The sequence below is a fragment of the Bos taurus genome, chromosome 25, assembly GCF_002263795.3.
Source record: "Bos taurus isolate L1 Dominette 01449 registration number 42190680 breed Hereford chromosome 25, ARS-UCD2.0, whole genome shotgun sequence".
NCBI classification, from domain to species: domain Eukaryota; kingdom Metazoa; phylum Chordata; class Mammalia; order Artiodactyla; family Bovidae; genus Bos; species Bos taurus.
The window spans coordinates 12,901,227-12,921,394 of NC_037352.1; the positions used below are offsets into that span (position 1 = coordinate 12,901,227).

The window sequence follows — 20,168 nt, forward strand, 5'->3', positions numbered from 1 at the left end:
TAACCGCCCCCGCCCCACCTTGGGCGTGTGTGTTTATTAGGAGGTGAATGACAGCATGGGATTCGCCCCTCCCACCCAAGAAAAAATCATCCTAAAATTCTCTCTTAATGCCTATTGATTCTTTTTTATCCTCTTTGTGGATTAGGGATTTGAGAAATCGGAGGGATTAGAATTGTGAACCTAATTTGAAAGTACTGGCTGTGAAAATCTACATCCTCGTCTGGAGACTCCCATTGCAATTTCCTATCTGTTTGATCTCGATGTCTCTCTGTAACTTCCTACTTAACCATTCTTTTACATATAAAGTGGAGATATTGTCTGTCCTTCCCCTGTGGGGTTTTTTAGGAGGTGCAGTGATATAACAGATGCATGTAAAGTGCTAAGAACAGTGCAGGGCACATGGACAGAACTCAGATATATGCTGATATTATTCCGCCTGAATCCCTAGCACTTAAACTGAGGATATGACACGTAGGTAGCTTTCAATAAATGTTAATGAATGATTTCTAAATAGCTAACTGTATTGCAAGGCAAAATAAAAATAAGGGCTAAGTAAGTGTAGAAGCTCCGTATCATGGCAACCAAGTGAGGCAGTAGGTAATTGTGAAGGACGAGTCGGAGGAAGCCTCAGTAGGAAAGCAGTATTTGGGATTTCAGTAAGCAGAAAATGGGGCCATTGAGCACGCGTGTAGTCTTAGGATGGCGTCTGTTTCTGGAAGAGCCCGAATGCGAGAAAGGGGAGTGCAGGATGAGCTCTTACTTAGGAATGGGGCTGGGGGGTTACTTTGCCCAAACGATGTTTTCTTATGGGCCAGCCTGTCTCAGTGAGGGATCTTTCAACAACAAGTAATAGAAAATCAACTCTGAGGGGCTTCACCAGCAAAGGGAAAACATGGCTCATGAAAGTGCAAAGTTGAGGAGTAGGTTCCGGCATCAGGTCCAGCTGGATCAAGGTTCACAGGATGTCAGCAGGATCTGTTCTTCAGCTTGGCTCTTGCTTAGTGCTGTTTTCATTCTCAGCAAGGCTCCCCCAGGAGTGGCAGGATGGCCATGGGACCTCCTGAGGCTGCCTTCCCCTCCAGAGGGAAATTCAGCTTATCATTTTCATCCTAACGTTCCCGGCAGAAGTCCTGAGATTCGCTGTCATTGGCTTGTCCCAGGTCTCCTGTTGATGGGGTGTTATGGGCTTGGGCCTGCACCAGGCATGTGCAGCAATAAATGGTTACTCCAAAAGCTCAGTTTCTACTGCAGGAGACCAGGCTCTGGAGCTAAACTGCCTGACTTCCTATCTTGATTTCCCAGCTGTGTGACCTGGAACAGGGTCCATAATCTCTGGGTGCTTCATTTCTTTCATCTGTAAAATTGAAATAATCATGGGGATAGGGTTTTTGGAAAGATTACATGAGCTTTTTTTCAAAAAATATTTGTTTGGCTGTATCAGGTCTTAGTTGTGGCATGTGAGATTTTTGATGCATCATGCGGGATCCTTCGTCATGGTGCATAGATTCTCTAGTTGTGGCGTGAAGGCTCAGTAGTTGTGGCGCTTGGGCTTAGTTGCCCCACGGCATTTGTGACCTTAGTTTCCCGATCAGGGGTTGAACCCTCATCCCCTGTGTTGCAAGGCAGATTCTTAACTGCTGAACCACCAGGGAAGTCCCTACATGAGCTTTCACGAATAAATGTAAAACAGAATAATATCTTGAAGACCTGGACAAATGCTGAATCCATGGTGCATGCATGCTAGGTCACGTCCGTCATATCCAACTCTTTGCGACCCTATGTACTTTAGCATGCCAGGCTCCTCTGTCCATGGGATTCTCCAGGCAAGAATAGTGGAGTGGGTTGCCATGCCCTCCTCCAGGGGACCTTCCTGACCCAGGGATCGAACCTATATCTCTTATGTCTCCCATATTGGCAGGCAGGTTGTTTACCACTAGTGCCACCTGGGAATCCACTGTAGCTCTTGTTGTTACAACAGTGACTTGACTTTGTGGCCTCATTGCTTGATGTCTATTCACAGTTATTCCAGAAGTTTCCACCCCCACAGTTCTCTCAGGGAGAAGTGATTCCCTTTCAAGCATACGCTCAGTGTGACTCCAAGCAGAGCTCCATCAGGCCTGGAACACATACTTCCCACCATGAAGCTGGCCATGCTTAAAGAGGGTCCTTTTTAATTCACAGCTGAAGATCTGAAACCCTAGTCATCCCTGTACTTGGCAGAATAGGAGAAATCAAGAAGAAATCTTAGCACTTGGTCCCTTCCCTTAAGGAGTTTGCAATCTAATCTTAAAGAGCAGAACATTCTGTCAAATACAGCCTGCCCCAGGATCCATTCCCAGAGGGACCTGCCAATCTGCCCAGCCAGGGTGTTTATAGAACGACATCCTTCCTTGGGAGCTCCTTCTCAGTTATAACGGCAATGAGCGTTTAGAAAAGGTGATGAGGAAGACGGAAACAGGGCCGATTCCCAAGGTCTGACTCGCCTGTTGTTTTTCCCCCCTCCTCTTGAACCATGCTTACAAAGAAAAAGAGCAACCCTTCCCCACGTAGTACCAGCAGGGTAACCTGAGAACATCCATTTAGCGCGTCTGTCCCTGTGAAAAGGACCTTTCAGTGACACCAAGCTGAGTGTATCCCGCTCTATTTATAGGCACTGTTTGTTTAATTCGAGTCCCGTCTCTAAGAATAAATAATGAACTCATTCTGGGGGCCAGCCAGAGCCTACAACTCTGTGACGAACCTGTAAATCCCTTTCTCTTTCCTTCTGGTTCTGAAAGGGGTTCTCTAACTCAGAGGTGAGCCACTTCCGTTCGCTGGGCTGGGGTGGGCTGGAGACCCAGGCGTGCTCGGAAGTTGGGCTTGATGGTGCTTTTTCATCATGGTTTTGGGGGAGGTTTTTGATGTTTGATTTTGGGTTAGTGATCGAAGAGCCGATCTTGACCTCTCTCCCCCTCAAAGGAGGGACCCTAACCTGATATTTGCACCCCTGGTTGCTTAAACTTCAGACACAAAGAGACCCATTTGGACTCAGATCCCTCAGTAAGGAAGATGTGGCCGTGGAGAAAGAGGACCCCTTTCCATACCCTCCCGACCTGGTAGCAGGGCCTGGGGCCAGACTGTCTCACAAGGTACAGTACCATCACTGGGTGTGGTTTTTTTTTTTTTTTTTTTTTTCAGGGTGTGTGATGAGAACCAAGAGCCATAATGCACTTGAACTTGAAGTATGTAACCCCTGAAGGTGGTATAGGTCAGTCCAATAGAGCGTCTCAAGAAAAAATAGTTTGGTTTGCAGTCCCCCTGTCCCCATGCTGACCTGCTGGTTTAGCAACTCCTAGAACCAGACCCACTGAGTTTGAAGGGAATGACCTCAATGGTATCTTTGGGTCTAATGCAGGACATTGACACCTAAATATTCAATGTCTAGTAACATCACAGAATAACATCCTGCCTTTCCAGGACTTTATCTTAAGAAGATAACCAAGCTTCTCAGGGAAGTGTCCATTCATGTGCTTCTTCTCCCAGTATCTGTTGATTCACTTCTCCATGCCAGATGCTATTCTAGGCACAGGAGATGCCTTGATGAGGAAGACAAGGTAGTCATGAGATGACAAGGTGTGATTTACTCTGAAAAAATTTGGCATCTGCTCCCTTCCAACTGAGTCAGTCTGACTGTGAGATGTCTTCCCAGCAGGCCTGAGCTCCATTCATTTGTCCATTCCTCCATTCAGAAAGACATGGGAGGCATGGTCTACATGTTAGGCACAGCTAGAATGCCTAGGTATCATAGTGAGCTCGAGATCTCTCCCTGGCCTTAAGATGTTTGGAGTCCAGTGGGGAAGATGTATATTAATCAGATTATTACTGAAATATGGATTCTTTATTATTATTATAAATGTTTGTGAGTTATACAGAGCAGGGATCCCCAACCCCTGGTACCGGTCTGTGGCCCATTAGGAACCTGGCCACACAGCAGAACATGAGTAGTGGGCGATTGAGTGAAACTTCATTTTTACTTACAGTCACTCCCCATCACTCGCATCACCACCTGACTCCACCTCCTGTCCTGAGAAGGCAATGGCACCCCACTCCAGTACTCTTGCCTGGAAAATCCCATGGACGAAGGAGCCTGGTAGGCTGCAGTTCATGGGATCTCGAAGAGTCAGACACGACTGAGCGACTTCATTTTCACTTTTCACTTTCATGCATTGGAGACGGAAATGGCAACCCACTCCAGTGTTCTTGCCTGGAGAATCCCAGGGATGGGGGAGCCTGGTGGGCTGCCGTCTCTGGGGTCGCACAGAGTCGGACACAACTGAAGCGACTTAGCAGACGCAGCAGCCACCTCCTGTCAAATCAGTGGCGGCATTAGATTCTCATAGGAGGACAAACCCTACTGTGAACTGCGCATGCGAGGGATCAAGGTTGCACACTGCTTATGAGAATCTAATGCCTGCTGACCTAAGGTAGAGCGAAGGCAATAATGCTGGCCCTGGAAGTGACTGCCGCCGTCTCCCATCATCCCCAGATGGGACCATCTAGTTGTTCAGGGCTCCCACGGATTCTGCATTATGATGAGTTATATAATTATTTCATTATATGTCACAATGTAGTGATAATAGAAATAAACGACACAGTAAACATAATGCACTTGAATCATCCTGAAGCCACCCCCTCTTCTCCAGTCTGTGGAAGAATTGTCTTCCACAAAACTGGTCCCTGCTGCCAAAAAGGTTGGGTACCACTGCTATAAGGTGAAATTCAGGGTCCCATGAGCCAAGTTCAGAGCCTAAGAGAGGGATCGACTCTGAGGGTTGGTGAGCAGTGAATTAGCAATGACTAAGGATCCTTGAATTGCCCCAGATGGTGAGTTGTCTGTGGAGTAGTGAAACAATGATATCTATCTATAGGAAGTGTGTCTTCGAGTTTCCATTAGCTGCTCTGGGTCATGCACACTGTCACCTGGCTGTCCTGAGGACTGTCACAGGCCGGTAGGTCTCAGTTACCTTAGGGAGAGTTTGTGTCCATGGAGAGCATGGGGATTCCTTTCGAGGCATCAGCTTGCTGAAGTTCTGACATTGACTTATGGGTCTGCTAGGGACAGGGTAAAATCTTTTTCTTATGGGACGTTCTTCTCACTCTGTCTCATTGGGTCAAGGAGTAAAGAGTATCATCATCACATGTTTTCATGGTCTTACTTGTGAATGGTAGTCTGCCCACTATACTTAGAGATCTGGATGGGAAGATGGCCACACATTCCCCTCTGTAGTTTTATGCCTTCAAATGTTCACATACACCGGCTTTGGAAGTGGAACTTGTCACAGAAGCAGTTGGCACCCCCAGGTATCTTTCTGGATTCATTTTGGTGCAACTTTGAGTGAATCCTTTCAGCAGTAAGCTCTTTATTTGAAAAGTAGTATATATTATTTCTTTTACGCCGAGTGTTTTGGTAGGAACCAAATTTAAAAAGCCTCTTGATGAGGGTTAAAGAGGAGAGTAAAAAAGCTGGCTTAAAACTCAACATGGAAAAAACTAACATCTGGCATCCAGTCTCATTGCTTCATGGCAAATAGATGGGGAAAAGTGGACATGGTGGCAGATTTTATTTTCTTGAGCTCCAAAATCACTGCGGATGGTGACTGCAGCCATAAAATTAAGATATTTGTTCCTTAGAAGAAAAGCTATGACAAACCTAGACAATGTATTAAAAGGCAGAGACATCACTTTGCCAACAAAGTGATATAGTATAGTCAAAGCTATAGTTTTTCCAGTAGTCATGTAGGAATGTGAGAGTTGGACCATAAAGAAGGGTGAACACTGAAGAACTGATGCTTTCAAACTGTGGTGCTGGAGAAGACTCTCGAGAGTCCCCTGAAATCAACCCGGAATACTCACTGGAAGGACTGATGCTGAAACTGAAGGTCCAATACTTGGGCCACCTGATGAAAAGAGCTGACTCACTGGAAAAGACCCTGATGCTGGGAAAGATTGAGGGCAGGAGGAAAAGGGGGTGAACAGGATGATATGGTTGGATGGCATCACTGAGGCAATGGACATGACTTTGAGCAAACTCCAGGAGATACTGAAGGACAGGGAAGCCTGTTGTACTGCAGTCCATGGGGTTGCAAAGAGTCAGACCTGACTGAGCAACTGAAAGTGAAAGTGAAAGTCATTCAGCCGTGTCCAACTCTTTGCAACCCCATGGGCTGTCCATGGAATTCTCCAGGCCAGAACACTGGAGTGGGTAGCCTTTCCCTTCTCCAGGGTATGTTCCCAACCCAGGGATTGAACCCAGGTCTCCTGCATTGTAGTCAGATTCTTAACCAGCTGAGCCACCAGGGAAGCCCAAGAATACTGGAGTGGGTAGCCAATCCCTTCTTCAGCAGATCTTCCTGACCCAGGAACTGAACCGGAGTCTCCTGCATTGCAGGCAGATTCTTGACCAACTGAGCTATCAGGGAAGCCCCCGAGTGACTGAACAGCAACACAAAGTTAAAGCCAAGAAAAAAATATAAGAATGTGCCTTTACCTCTAAAAGTTTCCAAGGGTTCAGAAAAAGAATTTTCATTCATTGGTCCCAAAATATTTATTGAGCACCTACACTGTGCCAGACACAGAACCAGGAAGGTATGCGTATCAACAGGACCAGTACAACCTGCAGAGCTTACAACTAGTGAAGGAGAGAGCTACTCAAACCATCAGGGACAGGAGAATTTCAGATAGTTTTATATGCTAGGCTGGGCAGAGAAGACCTCTCAGAAATCGTGACATTTGAGCAGAACCTGAATGATGAGATGGAGCCAACTGTGAAAAGTTTTAAGGGAAGAGCATTCTAACTGGAGAGAAAGGACAAATAGGAAAGATCTGTGGCACAAGAAAGATTGGTTTGTTTAAGGAGGAATAGGAACTGAATGTGGCTAGGGACTCCCCTGGTGGCCCAGTGGTTAAGATTCCTCGCTCCCAATGCAGGTGGCCCAGCTTTCATCCCTGGTCAGGAAACTAGATTCCATATGCTGCAACTAAAGATCCCATCACAGCCAGATAAATAAATATTTTTAAGAAAAGAAGTTTCTGTGGCTGAACGTGTATCAAGGGGGTGAGTGGTGGGTAAGCCAGGGTGTGGAGTGTGAATTTTAGTTTGAATTCAGAGGCAGCATTTGGTAGGTAAATGGATGGCATTTCAGCCTGTACCTATGTACCTACCTGAGGAAGATTTCTGTTGCCTTAGTGAAATTTTGAAAGTGAAAGACCTTGAAGTCTTAGAACTCAGAACCGCACAGAAACCCATAGATGGAAACAGAAGAGATTAATGTTGGCCTGTTTCTGGATAAAAACAGTCACCCCTAATCTCAGAGGCTTTCCTGGGCAGGAGAGGATGAAAGTACAAAGTGAACAAACCATGAAACAGCCTCTTGCTTGTTGTTCAGTATCCATTCCATCACCTTTTGGGGTCAGTGCCTGAAACCTCCTTTGGGAAATTGTTGCTTCCCTGTTCTTGGCAATCTGGTTTTGTCTCAGTCTAATCAGTGTTTTCTTCACATCCCACCCCGGCACCCAAGGGATTGACTCAGGGATGGGCACAGAACCCAGCCAGAGCCAATGAAACACAGGAAGACATTTCATGGCCCCTGCTGGCAAAAAGAATTTCCTCTCTCTTCCTTAGGAGCACCAGTCTATGGATATGAGGTCTAGAACCGCTGCAACCATTTGTGACCAGGCAGGAAGATTCTGGAACTGCTAGAGGTTGTGGGGAAGCCCAGCAGGGTGCCTGAAGAGGAAGCCAACACCACAGAAGGCAGAACCAAGAGGAGAGAAAGAAGTCCTTGTGATGGCATCAAGTCCCTGGATCAAGCCTCACCTGAAGCCTGACCTAATGCTGGTCTTTTTAGTGGCCTCAGCCAATTAAATGTTCTTTATTATATAACCCAATTTAAATAAGGATTTCTATGTCTTGCAACATAAAGGGCCCATCTATAAGGAAACCTTAGAATAGGTACCCGACAGTGCCAAGGGCCTCCTCTGCACCCCAAGCCTCTAGGAGGAAGTAAGCCTGTTCCAGAACCCAAATAAAAGGTCTCTCCTCCCACTTCTCTATTTCAGGGTTTCCATGCCTCCTGTCACCATAGCACCGTGACTCTCTTGGAGAGGCAGAGAAACAGAGGAGGAGAAGGGGCCTGTTTCCAGGCTGTGTTGCCACGTGTAGTGGCTGGGGATGGTAGGGGGCTGGGCAGCGAGGTGGCTCCACGCTTGACATTTCAGGATATAGATAAGAGGGTAAAAATAAACCCCCAAGCGCCTGTAGCAGCGCTCGCTTCTCTTGCTTCACAGCTCTTATCTCTCTCTGCTTTGGGGACAGAAAGGTTCCTTTCAGGTCACCGCACAGCTTGCCTCCCTCCAGCCCTGGACAGGAAGGAGGAGATGTGGGTGGTTGGTTTTCACCTGTCCACACCTGCCCATCCACCTCTGGGAGGTCAAGTGACCCCCTTCTTCCTGCAGCCCTGCTTGTTATTTTGCAAATAGTCTTTCATGCCTTTGCCTTCATTTGATGCTCCAGTAGCTGGGTGGGACAAGCGAACCGGGGGGCCAGGGTCTCCATTTTCCTGACGAGAAAAGTAGGGAGGGTGGGAATGATGAAGTGCCCCAGTCATCCAGCCAGTGAGTCCACATGTGTTCTGATCTAAACCCAGGGCTTCTGCGTGTCCATCGGTGGTCACGGATAAAAAGAATTTGACTCCCTTTCTGCAGCTCCAGCCCTCCCTGTACAGCCATGGAGGCTGGGTACAAGATGGGGAGCGTTCACATCACCTGTAACATAAGCGTGAAGCAGCGTTCCATGCTGCCTGTTGGCACCGCCCCCTTGGTTCCCTCCCAATCACGCAGTCTCAGGGTTTTGTCCATTCCATTGAGAAAACTGTTTACTGTGGAGGGGTGGCTGGGACTACAGAGGACTTTTTTAGATTTTTTTTTTTTTTATTGCAATATAGCTTGTTTGCAACGTCATGTTCTTTTTTGCTGTTACACATATGCAGGTATCCACTCTTTTTTAGATTCTGTTCCCATATAGATCATTACAGAGTACTGAATAGAGTTCCCTGTGATATACTGTAGGTCCTTATTAGTTATCTATTTTATATTTAGCACTGTGTGTATGTCAATCTCAATCCCCCAATTTAAGGAATAAGCTTTTAAAAAAATATTTATTTAATTTAATTTTTTGTCTGGGCTGGATCTTTGTTGCAGCATGCAGGCCTTCTCTAATTGCAGCAAGTGGGCACTACTCGCTAGTTACGGAGGAGAGTGGGTTTCTCATTGGGTGGCTTCTCTTGTGGAGGAGCTCGGGCTCTAGAATGCGTGGGCTTCAGCAGTTGTGTCGCACAGGCTTAGCTACTCCATGGCATGTGGGATATACCCGGACCAGGGATCAAACCCATGTTCCCTGCGTTGGCAGGCTGATTCCCAACCACTGGACGACCACCGAAGTCCTGAGGAACAAGCTTTGATCACACACTAAGATGCAAGGAGGCTTCCTGAACTTCAATCTTCTCATCTATAAAATGACGATAAAAATATTTATACGCACCAGGACTGTTACAAGGATTAAACAAGGCATTGCCTGCCAGACACTCACACGAGGATCTGAAATTTGGAGCTCCATAGTACAATGACAGCCCTTCCTGTGCTGACATTTGTGTAGAGTGACAGTGCCACTCACCCACGTCCATAGAGCATACCCTTTGAGTTCTTTTTCTCTCAGTGGCCAAGGATTTGCATGAGCCATTTCATCAGTTAAGCCTCCTGTGGTTGCAAGTGACCGAAACTACGATCCTGACTGGATGACATGAAAGAGGAATTTGTTGGCTCAGAGGGGAGCTGTAAAGGCGGCCAAGGGTACAGGCTAGCTTCAGGCACAGCTGGATCCAGGGATGGAAGCGATACCATCAGGATCAGGTTTCTCGCTCTCCCAGTCTCTCAGCTTCGTTCCCTCACTGTTGGCTCCCTCCCTTCTTCTTGTGGCAGAAATGGCTGTAGAAGCTCCTGGCTCATCTTCTTAGAATCAAGGCCAGCAGGAAAGAGCCAGCCCCAACATTCCCAGCAAAAATCTCTGTGCATCTCACTGCCCGTCCCTGAACCATTATGGTCAGAGGAATGAGTTGCCCAGAGGGAGACAAGCCCGGATGGCCTCCCAGCCCTGGAGCCGGGGTGGCTCTGCTCCACTCGAAGCCCAGGTCCGAGAGGAGAGAGCAGTGGTGTCCAAAGGAGAATCACGTATCTGGTGACTGGCAATTGCCCACACTTGACAGCCTGGTATCCCAAAGTGGACGTTAATAAGTGGACTTCTTTAATCCTATGGAACAGAACAAACTACAGCTGGGCTCCAAAACCAGGCGGACTGGCTCCAACCAAAACTGAAAGCTCTCATCTGAGGCTCCCTCAGTGCCAGCTGCTGACTGACTGGACCAGCTGACCTCAAACAGGATCCTTTCCCTGAGCTTCAGCCTACCAACTGCAAATCCAGCATCCCGGATGGGAGACAGACAACCTGGGGGCCGTTCCAAAAGCCTCCATCATTAATCCTGTTCCACCTCCACTGTGATTTACTACCTGTTTATTTTTCTTCTAAAAAGGAACCAGCCATCAATGCAAAGCTCCCCTAACGGCGCCCCCAAAATAAACATGATGCGGAGCAACACTGTTACTCCGTTGCAGCCAGTTGCTCTCACTGCTCCAAGCTTGAGGTTTGCTGTTAAAAGGAAGGTTAGCGAGTATCAGAAAGGCGTTAAGGACCCAGCCAGCACCAGCTCGAGACTTGGTGAAATTAAGACAATTAAAACAAATTAGAAAGGGAATAACTTCCCACTAGGTAATTCCATGGTGTTTATCACTTTAGAAGTGTTATTCGTGTTCCTTGCTGACACATGGAAAATTCTCATTGCCAGGGAATGGGCCAGGCCTCCTGCTTTGTCTAATATTCAATGCTGGTCAATCTGCAACCCCAAAGGCACTCTCGAACTTTCCCCTCTCCCGGCTCCTCCGCAAGCCTGCAGCAGTGATGGAAAAGAAGAGGATAAGAGAGTACGAATGATTTTTTGAAAAAATAACTTTGGTAATTATGTATGCATTTCCAATGGGAGATTCTGGGAATTATTCCTAAAAGGCTGGAAAGAATTTCTTCTTTTGATCTCGGTTCTGAGCCAGAGAAAATCAAATTAAGAAAGAAAACCAACAGAGAATTCTCAGTGGGGAGGCAGGAGCTGAAGCAGGGCTGTTCCTAGGGTCCTGGGGGGGAAAAAATGGAAAGAAAAGTCCCCGGAAACCTTCGTGTCATAATGTTGAAGCCTAGAAGGAGGGGCGGCTGGAGGAGTCGGATGAAAGCTGGGAGGAGAGTAAGGCTGTGTCCCCACACCCTCCTGCGAGCCTTCCTTCCCTTCCCTTCAGGGGCCAGAGAATGTTCCGCGGGTTCCTGTGGCTTTTCCCACCGCACACGTGGCCACCAGCCTCCCTCCGACAGCTCTGACTTCCAGAGGACCCCAACTCAGAGCCGTCACGACACAACCAGCCAGCGTGGGCGTGTGAACAGTTCCTTTATATATATATTAAAAGAAAAAAAAAATCCTCCCTTAGAGGCACCGGGAGAAATGGTCCTGCCACTTCCCTAAATCTTCTGTGGTTGCTAAGCAGCCCGCCTCCGCCCCTTTCCACTTCCCTCTGCTCCGCGCCTTTGTCTGTCCCCACCCTCCACCCCCACATCAGCTCTTCCCTGCCTTCCTGCGGGGCTCAGAAATCAGAGAACAGTCCCTGAACGTCTCCCAGCTTCGAGGGCCACAGCAGCGCAACAGCTCGCACTCTTCCAGCCTCGCTGGAAAGACCCTCGCTGGACCCTTCCCTTCTTCCTTCCTTCCGTCGTCCCTTTCATCCTTCCTTTCCTTCCTTCCTTTCTTTCCTTGTCTTCCTTCCTTCCTCCCTCCATCCCTCCCTCCCTTCCTCCTTCCACCAATAACACCAAACACTTACCATTTGTCAGGATCCCTCCAGGAGCTAATTGTGGGACGCAGGCACAAGCCACTGGCGCTCATGGGAAGCCCTAGGAGTCTATCAGCTGACCCTGTGTGCAGCTCATCCATCCGTCAGCGGTGGTGCTCTGGTACCTCTTCCCAGGGCCCCCTGGCAGCATCCATCTACCCCTACATGTGGGTAATGGCTATAGGTTTTCCTGAAGATGTCACAGGAGCATCCAAAGAGGAAGTTGGCAGCCACCTCTCCAAACATCCCTTCCCCATCTCTCTTCCCTTGAAGACCTTCCCTACCTGAGTCCTCTCTCTCTGATCCTCTTCTGACAGCCTGTCTCCCTCCTCTGGCTCCTGCTCTCATCCCCCTTCTCTCCCACACCATCCCTCCCCCACTTCCCTCTCCCCTTGCTGGTTTCTACGCTGTGTGGTTTATTGCCCTGCAAGTTTGTGCCTTCGAAGTTGCAAGAAGTTTCACGCACTGCTTCCCACGCTCATATTGCCACCACCCATCAGAAAACGGTCATCCAGTTATCTGGACCCAACCTGGGGGTGTGTGTGTTTGGGTGTGAGCATGTACAAAATAGCACTCCAATATCATTTAGGGATCGATTAAAGAATAAAGAAAGGCACATAAATGGTAGCCCTCAGTTTTAATAAATCAGTGGTTTCATCTGATGGGGAGTGTGGGAGGGTTGTGATTTTGAGGAAGGGGTATGCACGGAGGTGAGGGTAGAGCAGAGCCACTCTAGGGTGACCCATCCTGGTTTGCTCAAGACTTAGGGATCCCAGGATCCAGAACTTTCAGTACTAAAATCAGGAAAAACTGGGCAGATGCGGACAGCTTGGCCACCTTAGGCTGTGCTGTATCTGCAATGCTTTGTCTTTTAAGGATGGGTGGTCCGTACATGGGACTTTGCCATATTTTCTGTACGTTTTAATGTATTTTTTTAATTGTAAAAAGAGAGAAAAAATCATCTCTCCTGAGAGAAATGTCTGGAAGCATCCAAGAGAGAGTGACTGATTGTAGGGGGGAGATCAGGAAAAATTGGGAGGGCATACTATTTGAGGTGAAGCTTGAAATAAAAAGGGAGACCTCCTCTGGCACTTACTGCTTCGTCTGAAATGCCTTCTTTTCTCTCTGAATACTCTGCTGAGTTGTAGGCTCCAGGAGAACAGGGGTGGGCTGTAATGGGTAGTTTTATTCAACTTAACTGGGTCATGGCGAGCCCAGGCATTCAATCAAACACAATCCTAAGGTGTGTCTGTGCTGGTGATTCCGGATAAAGTTAACATTGGAATCAGGAGACTGAATAAAGCAGATTGACTTCTCCAATTTGGGGGAGGGGCTTCACAATCCATTGGAGACTTGAATAGAAAAGAGTTGAGTAAGAAAGAATTCCCTCTCTCTGCCTGACTGTCTTGAAGCTGAGTTGTTGGTCTTCTGTCTTCAAACTTGGACTTGAACGTGTGCCATTGGCTCTTCTGGGTCTCCAGCTTGCTGACTGCTAATCTGGAACATCTTGGCCTCATAATTGCATGCAGGAGACCCCGGTGTGGTTCCTGGGTCAGGAAGATCCCCTGGGAAAAAGATAGGCCATCCACTCCAGTATTCTTGGGCTTCCCTTGCAGCTTAGCTGGTAAAGAATCTGCCTGCAATGTGGGAGACCTGGGTTTGATCCCTGGGTTGGGCATATCCCCTGGAGAAGGGAAAGGCTACTGACTCCAGTATTCTGGCCTGGAGAATTCCATGGACTGTATAGACCATGGAGTCACAAAGAGTCAGACACGACTGAGCGACTTTAAAAAAAATAATAATTGCATGAGCAAGTTCCTTATACTAAGTTCCTATCTATCCATCCATCCATCTATCTATCTGTCTTATTAGTTCGCTCCCAATTTTTGCTGGAGAATTGAGACTGATACACTGGATTTTATTATCTCTCTATCCTGGTACCTTGCCCAGATCCTCCATATATAATAGACGCTCAGTATATATCTGCCAAATGAAGATAAAGAAGTACAAATAGCAAAAACTACAGGGGGGCAGAGTTACGTTGGTTGTTGCTTCGATGTTCACTCAGATTCTTTGCAACCCCATGGACTGCAGCACACCAGGTTTCCCAGTCCTGTTCTGTTGGTACCTGGCTTGTTTGGTGGGCAGAGAGATTGGGGCGGCCAGTGTTCTAGGGGGTAGGGCTCAGGGGAGGGAGGAAGTGGAAGGGTAAGCAGGAAAACAGACAGAAGTCATGCCATCTAGTGCCCCCCACCCCCAGCCTTTGCCTGGAGACTAGATGGGCAACCCAGGAGCATACAGGTACCAGGCAGGTGATGTAATAAGGAAGGATGCTGGCTGTGAGACAATAGAGAGTGGTGGAGACTCTGCCCCAAGGAACACCTGCCTGGGGGGGCACTGTGCTCAGCTCCAGCCAGCTGTACTTATGCAGGAATAGGACTCGGTGTCTCAAGAAAAGTTGGAAAAGCCAGCTTTTCATGCAAAACTTCCAAGTTTTTAAAAACCGCAATATAGGCCAAGCAAAAACCCATCTAGGAGCCCCCAGTCCATGGACGGAGCCAAGCAAGTTTTTTAAGGCAGGTCTGTGACACAGCAAGGGGCTTCCCTGGTGGCTCAGATGGCGAAGAATCTGCCTGCAATGCAGGAGAGCTGGGTTCAATTCATGGGTCAGGAAGATCCCCTGGAGAGGGGAATGGCAACCCATTCCAGTATTCTTGCCTGGGAAATCCCATAGACAGAGGAGCCTGGTGGGCTACAGTCCATGGGGTTGCAAAGAACTGGACACGACTGAGCAACTAACACTTCTGTGACACAGCCCCATTCAGGTTGCAGGTGGATGGTTTTGGCAGTAGAGTGTAAGAGGGGCAGGAGGAAGGCCTGTGGCTGTGGGTGGCAAGCTGTAACTCCCAAGAGCCCCTCAGAGAAGTGAAGGCCTTGGTGGCAGCCCAGGAGCCTAACCTCTGGAGGGCCCTCATCTAGGGGGGAGAGTAGCCCAGTTGGACCCCAGAGCAATGATCGGGAGTGGGAAGGACGAACTGTCCCTTTTCCCTTGTTTCCCAAAGCCACCCGTCCCATTCCATCCTGGCCCGTGACCATAGGTTAGTAAGGGTCGGTCACTGGACAGATGTGGTCCCAAAGGATCATGGGAGAGCTGCAGCGATGCAGCATTTTCCAGGCTAAGTCGTGACCCCAGCAAATCACAGTGGGGGTAACTGCAGGTCAATCGGAAGTGGAGGAAGCAGGGCCTATGCACTGATCTGTGTGGGTGATGTTCAGGGGAGGGGGAATGACCAGGCTCTCCATGCTGGCCAGGACACCGCCCACCAGGCCCCCCCCCCACCCTGTGACCCTGCCACCCTGCTCCCCTTTCCCTTCAGCCACAGACCGCAGATGGTTGAGACCCAGGTACAGAGGCTGCAACCGTCTGCAAACCAAACAGCTGAGTCCCAGAGCGATCAAGGCATGACCCTGTGCCAGGTCTCTGGCTGAAATGGACATTTGGAGGCAGAAGCTTCAAGCCCAGAGCTCTAAGAACACGCTCTCCAGGTTGTGTTCAGTGGCTGGACTCACCTCCATGGAAGCCATTCCCCAGCAGCTCCTACGAAAAACCAGAGTGACCGGCCAGCCAGTTCAGCTCCTGGCACAGCCCAGATCCCTCCTGCCTGCCTGGCCCTCAGGCCTCCTTTGTGAGGCCCCGCTGTCCCTGCAGTGCTGAGCTGATGCTGGCAAGGAGGGTTGAGATGCACTTGGGTTTTACCTGCCAAGGGCCTGGACCAAGACATCCAACAGTCCAGCCTCCAAGATGGGCTGACAGAGCCCACCCGGCTGTACGGGAGAAGATTCCAGACAACCACACACACACACCTTCATCCCCTCCTTCGGCCTCCCAGGGATTGGCCCTGTCCTGTGAGCCTCTGGGAATGGATGATCAACAGCTGGGAGTACAACAGTGAGCCGGGGAGAATGACACAACCAGCTTATTTATACATGTCTTCATTTTTAAGAGCAGTGAAGTGAAACTTTTCAAAGTAGTGAGCAAGAGAGAAAGGAAGCCTGGCTCTCAAAGTCGGTTCCATTCAGCGATTTTTGACTGACGGCTGATCACACACCCTGCAAAGGCCTGAAGGACGGAACACATGGGAGGTGAGTGGGGCTCAGAGGGGAGCCTCAGCCAGAGCAGGGGGCAGCTGGGTACCTTGTGCAGGCCTGTGTGTTCCATCTGCACCAGTTCTGAGGAGTAGATGGTATTTTTCCTATCGATCAGTTGGAGAGGTAAAGTTCAGAGAGGTCAAGTAATTTGCATAAGGTCAAGACCCTACTGGCGGCAGAGCAGACACTCAAACAGGGACTGACTGGCTGCAGAGCTCCAGCTCTTTGCTGCAGAAATGCCAGCCAGAATGCTCCAGGGATGGAACCCTGTTTGACTGCATTTTTTAAAAGTGTCTACCAAGTATGGGCCCAGCTCTCTTCGGTCCAGCCCTGTGCTCACCTAGTCCAGGGCTCCTGAGACCAGCCTCCCACCTCACTGCATCAGACGTACATGGTCAACTTGCAAAATGCTGGAGAATGTCTATGAAAGTTGTTTACAAAGGATTTAAGCAAACAAGCATATGTACAATGGAATATTCAGTTCAGTTCAGTCACTCAGTCGTGTCTGACTCTTTGTGACCCCATGGATTGCAGCGTGCCAGGCCTCCCTGTCCATCACCAACTCCCGGAGTTTACTCAAACTCATGTCCATCGAGTCAGTGATGCCATCCAACCATCTCATCCTCTGTCGTCCCCTTCTCCTCCTGCCCTCAATCTTTCCCAGCATCAGGGTCTTTTCCAATGAATTAGCTCTTCACATCAGGTAGCCAAAGTATTGGAGTTTCAGCTTCAGCATCAGTCCTTCCAATGAATATTCAGGACTGATTTCTTTTAGGATGGACTGGTTTGATCTCCTTGCAGTCCAAGGGACTCTCAGCTGTTAAAAAGAATGAATGAAATAATGCCATTAGCAGTAACATGAACGGACCTGGAGATTGTCATCCTGAGTGAAGTAAGTCAGAAAGAGGAGAAATATGTATGACATCCTTTATATGTGGAATATAAAAAGAAATGATACAAATGAACTTTCAAAACAGAAGGAGACTCACAGACTTAGATAATGAATTTATGGTTGCTAGGGGGAAGGGTGCGGAGAAGGCAATGACACCCCACTCCAGTACTCTTGCCTGGAGAATCCCATGGATGGAGGAGCCTGGTAGGCTGCAGTCCATGGGGTCGCTAGAGTCGGACATGACTGAGCGACTTCACTTTCACTTTTCACTTTCATTCATTGGAGAAGGAAATGGCAACCCACTCCAGTACTCTTGCCTGGAGAATCCCAGGGATGGGGGAGCCTGGTGGGCTGCCGTCTATGGGGTCGCACAGAGTCGGACACAACTGAAGCGACTTAGCAGCAGTAGCAGCAGCAGGGGGAAGGGTGAGGGGAAGGCGTAGTTAGGGAGTTAAGGATGAGCATGTACATATTGCTATATTAAAATGGATAACCAACAAGAACCTACTGTGTAGCACATGGACTCTGCTCAATGTTATGTGGCAGCCTGAATGGGAAGGGAGTTTAGAAGAGAAGAGACACCTAAATCCCTTCACTGCTCACCTGAAACTCTCACAACACAATTAACTATACCTCAACACAAAACAAAAAGTTTAAAAAACAAACTAACCAAAAAGAAGTATATGGAATAATATCAGAAACACCCAATTGCCAAGCTTAAGAAATCAATGTTACAAATACAGTAGAAGCACCCTGCATATCCCTCATCCACTAACTGTCCCTCCCTGGCAGTGACTACCGTCCTGAATTTGCGTGTTTCTCATTCACATACACGTCTTCATGTTTTCTCTGCATTTGTACATTTTCCTAAAAGAAGAGTGTGGTTTGCACATGTCTGTATTTTCACAAATAAATGATATCATGTTATGTATCCATCTGCAACTTGCTTTTTGTAATCAGCTTTATTGATACCATACACTCATTTATGATGTACAGTTCAATGTATCCATGTACAAATGTTTAGTATATTCATAAGCTGTGTGTCTATCACCAGAGTCAACTTAAGTTACAACAAAATACTGCCACCCCCTTAACCATGAACCCCTATCTCCCCATCCCCTCTCAGACCTTGGCAACCACTAATCCCCTATCTCTATAGATTTGCCCTTTCTGGACATTCCGTAAATGGAATCTCTGGCCTTTTGTGTCTGACTTCTTTCCCTTAGCCTAATGTTTTCAAGGTTCATTCCATGTTGTAGCATGCATCAGTTTTTATTGGTGATAAATAATATTCCATTGTATGGATATGCCACATTTTATAATTTTTTTTCATCTATCAGCAGATGGACATTTGGGTGTTTTCCACCATTTGGGTGACCATTATGAATAATGTTGCTATGGACATTCATGCATAAATTTTTGTGGGGGCATCTTTTCATTTCTTTTCTATGTATTGGATTGGCCAAAAATTTCATTCAGGTTTTTGCTTAATAAAAAACCCAAATGAACTTTCTGGTCAATCCAATGCCCAGGAGTGGCATTGTTGAGCACTGTGGTAGCTCTATGCCTAACTTTTGGAGAAACTGCCAAACTGTTTTCAAAAAGTGGCTGAATCATTTTGTATTCCCACTGGCAGTGCACAAGTGTTCCAATTTCTCTGTATCCTCACCAACACTTGTTATTGCCTGTCTTTTTAATTATAGTCATCCTAGGGGATGTGAACTGGTATCTCATGGTACTTTTGATTTGCATTTCCCTGGTAGCTAATGATGTTGTGCATCTTTTCATGTGTTTATTGGCCATTCATTTACCTTCTTTGAAGAAATGTCTACTCAGATCCTTTGCACATTTTGTAACTGGGCTGTCTTTTAATTATTGTAATACTTCCTTATATACTCTAGATATAAGTCTCTTATTAGATATATGACTTGCAAAATTTTTCTCACATTCTGTGGATTGTCTTCACTTTCTTGATACTGTCTTTGAAATACAAAAGTTTGTCATTTTGATGAAGTCCAATTTATCAACTTTGTCTTTGGTTGTATGTGCTTTGGTTGTTATATCTGAGAATCCATTGCCTATTCCAAGGTCATGAAGATTTACTCTATGTTTTTTCTATGAGTTTTATAGCTTCAGCTCTTATATTTAGGTCTTTGATCCACTTTTATTAGTTTCTGTTTATTGTGTGAATTGGGCTTCCCTGATGGCTCAGATGGTAAAGAATTTGCCTGCAATGTAGGAGACCTGGGTTCAATCCCTGGGTCAGGAAGATCCCTTGGAGAAAAGAATAGCTACCCACCCCAGTCTTCTTACCTGGAGAATTCCGTGGACAGAGGAGCTTGGTGGGCTATAGTCCATGGGGCTGCAAAGAGTCGGACACCGTTGAGCTACTAACACCTTCACTTTTGAGGCCAGGGAACCAGCAAGGATCAACTGAGAGTCATCAGCAGTCAATACTCCTAGCAGCTATGGGTACAGTGGCTTGTGAAAACAGGTCTGCGTGGGGCATCAAAAGTGTCCATCACAGTTTCTTTATTTACTAACACTTTCACTTTCATGGTGTAAGTTAAGGGTCCGACTTCATTCTTTAGCATGTGGCTATCCAGTTGTCCCACACTGTTGGTTGAATCCAGTTGCCCAGGCTCCCTTGTAAAACAATCAACTGACAGTGAGTGGCTTTATTTTTGGATTCTCAGTTTTATTCTGTTGGTTTATATGTCTATTATGATACCAGTTCCACTTTCTGGATTTTTGATAAGCTTTGTAATAAGTTTTAAAATCAGGAAGTAAGAGTCTTCCAACTTTGTTCTTTTTTTTTTTTTTTTCAATATTGTTTTTACTCTTCTGGATCCCTTGAATTTCCATACGCCTTTTAGGATCAACTTGTCAATTTCATAGGACCTTAGCTGATATTTTGATAGGGATTGCTTTGAATTTATAGATCAATTTGAGGAGTACTGCCATCATGACAGTATGAAATCTTCAGTCTATGAACATGAGGCGTCTTTCCATTTGTTTAGTTCTTCTTTAATTTCTTTCTACAGTATATAGTAGCTTTTCAGTTCAAAAGTCTTATTCTTTGGTTAAAATTATTTCTAAGCATTTATTC

The 20,168-nt window shown here is 47.1% G+C and overlaps 1 protein-coding gene across 4 annotated transcripts in view; it reads left to right on the forward strand.

Annotated features, from left to right (window-relative positions):
* The window catches only part of MRTFB (myocardin related transcription factor B), a 315,742-nt gene that overhangs the window by 21,195 nt on the left and 274,379 nt on the right, over nt 1–20,168 (forward strand). For 3 of the 4 annotated variants that reach the window (XM_059881261.1, XM_059881260.1, XM_059881262.1), the window contains exons 1-2: nt 2,717–2,795; nt 3,006–3,128. The gene's annotated coding sequence lies outside the window, so the exon portion shown is untranslated. Of the gene's footprint in view, nt 1–2,716; nt 2,796–3,005; nt 3,129–20,168 lie in introns of those variants that run through there. The other variant, XM_059881259.1, reaches the window with a different exon arrangement.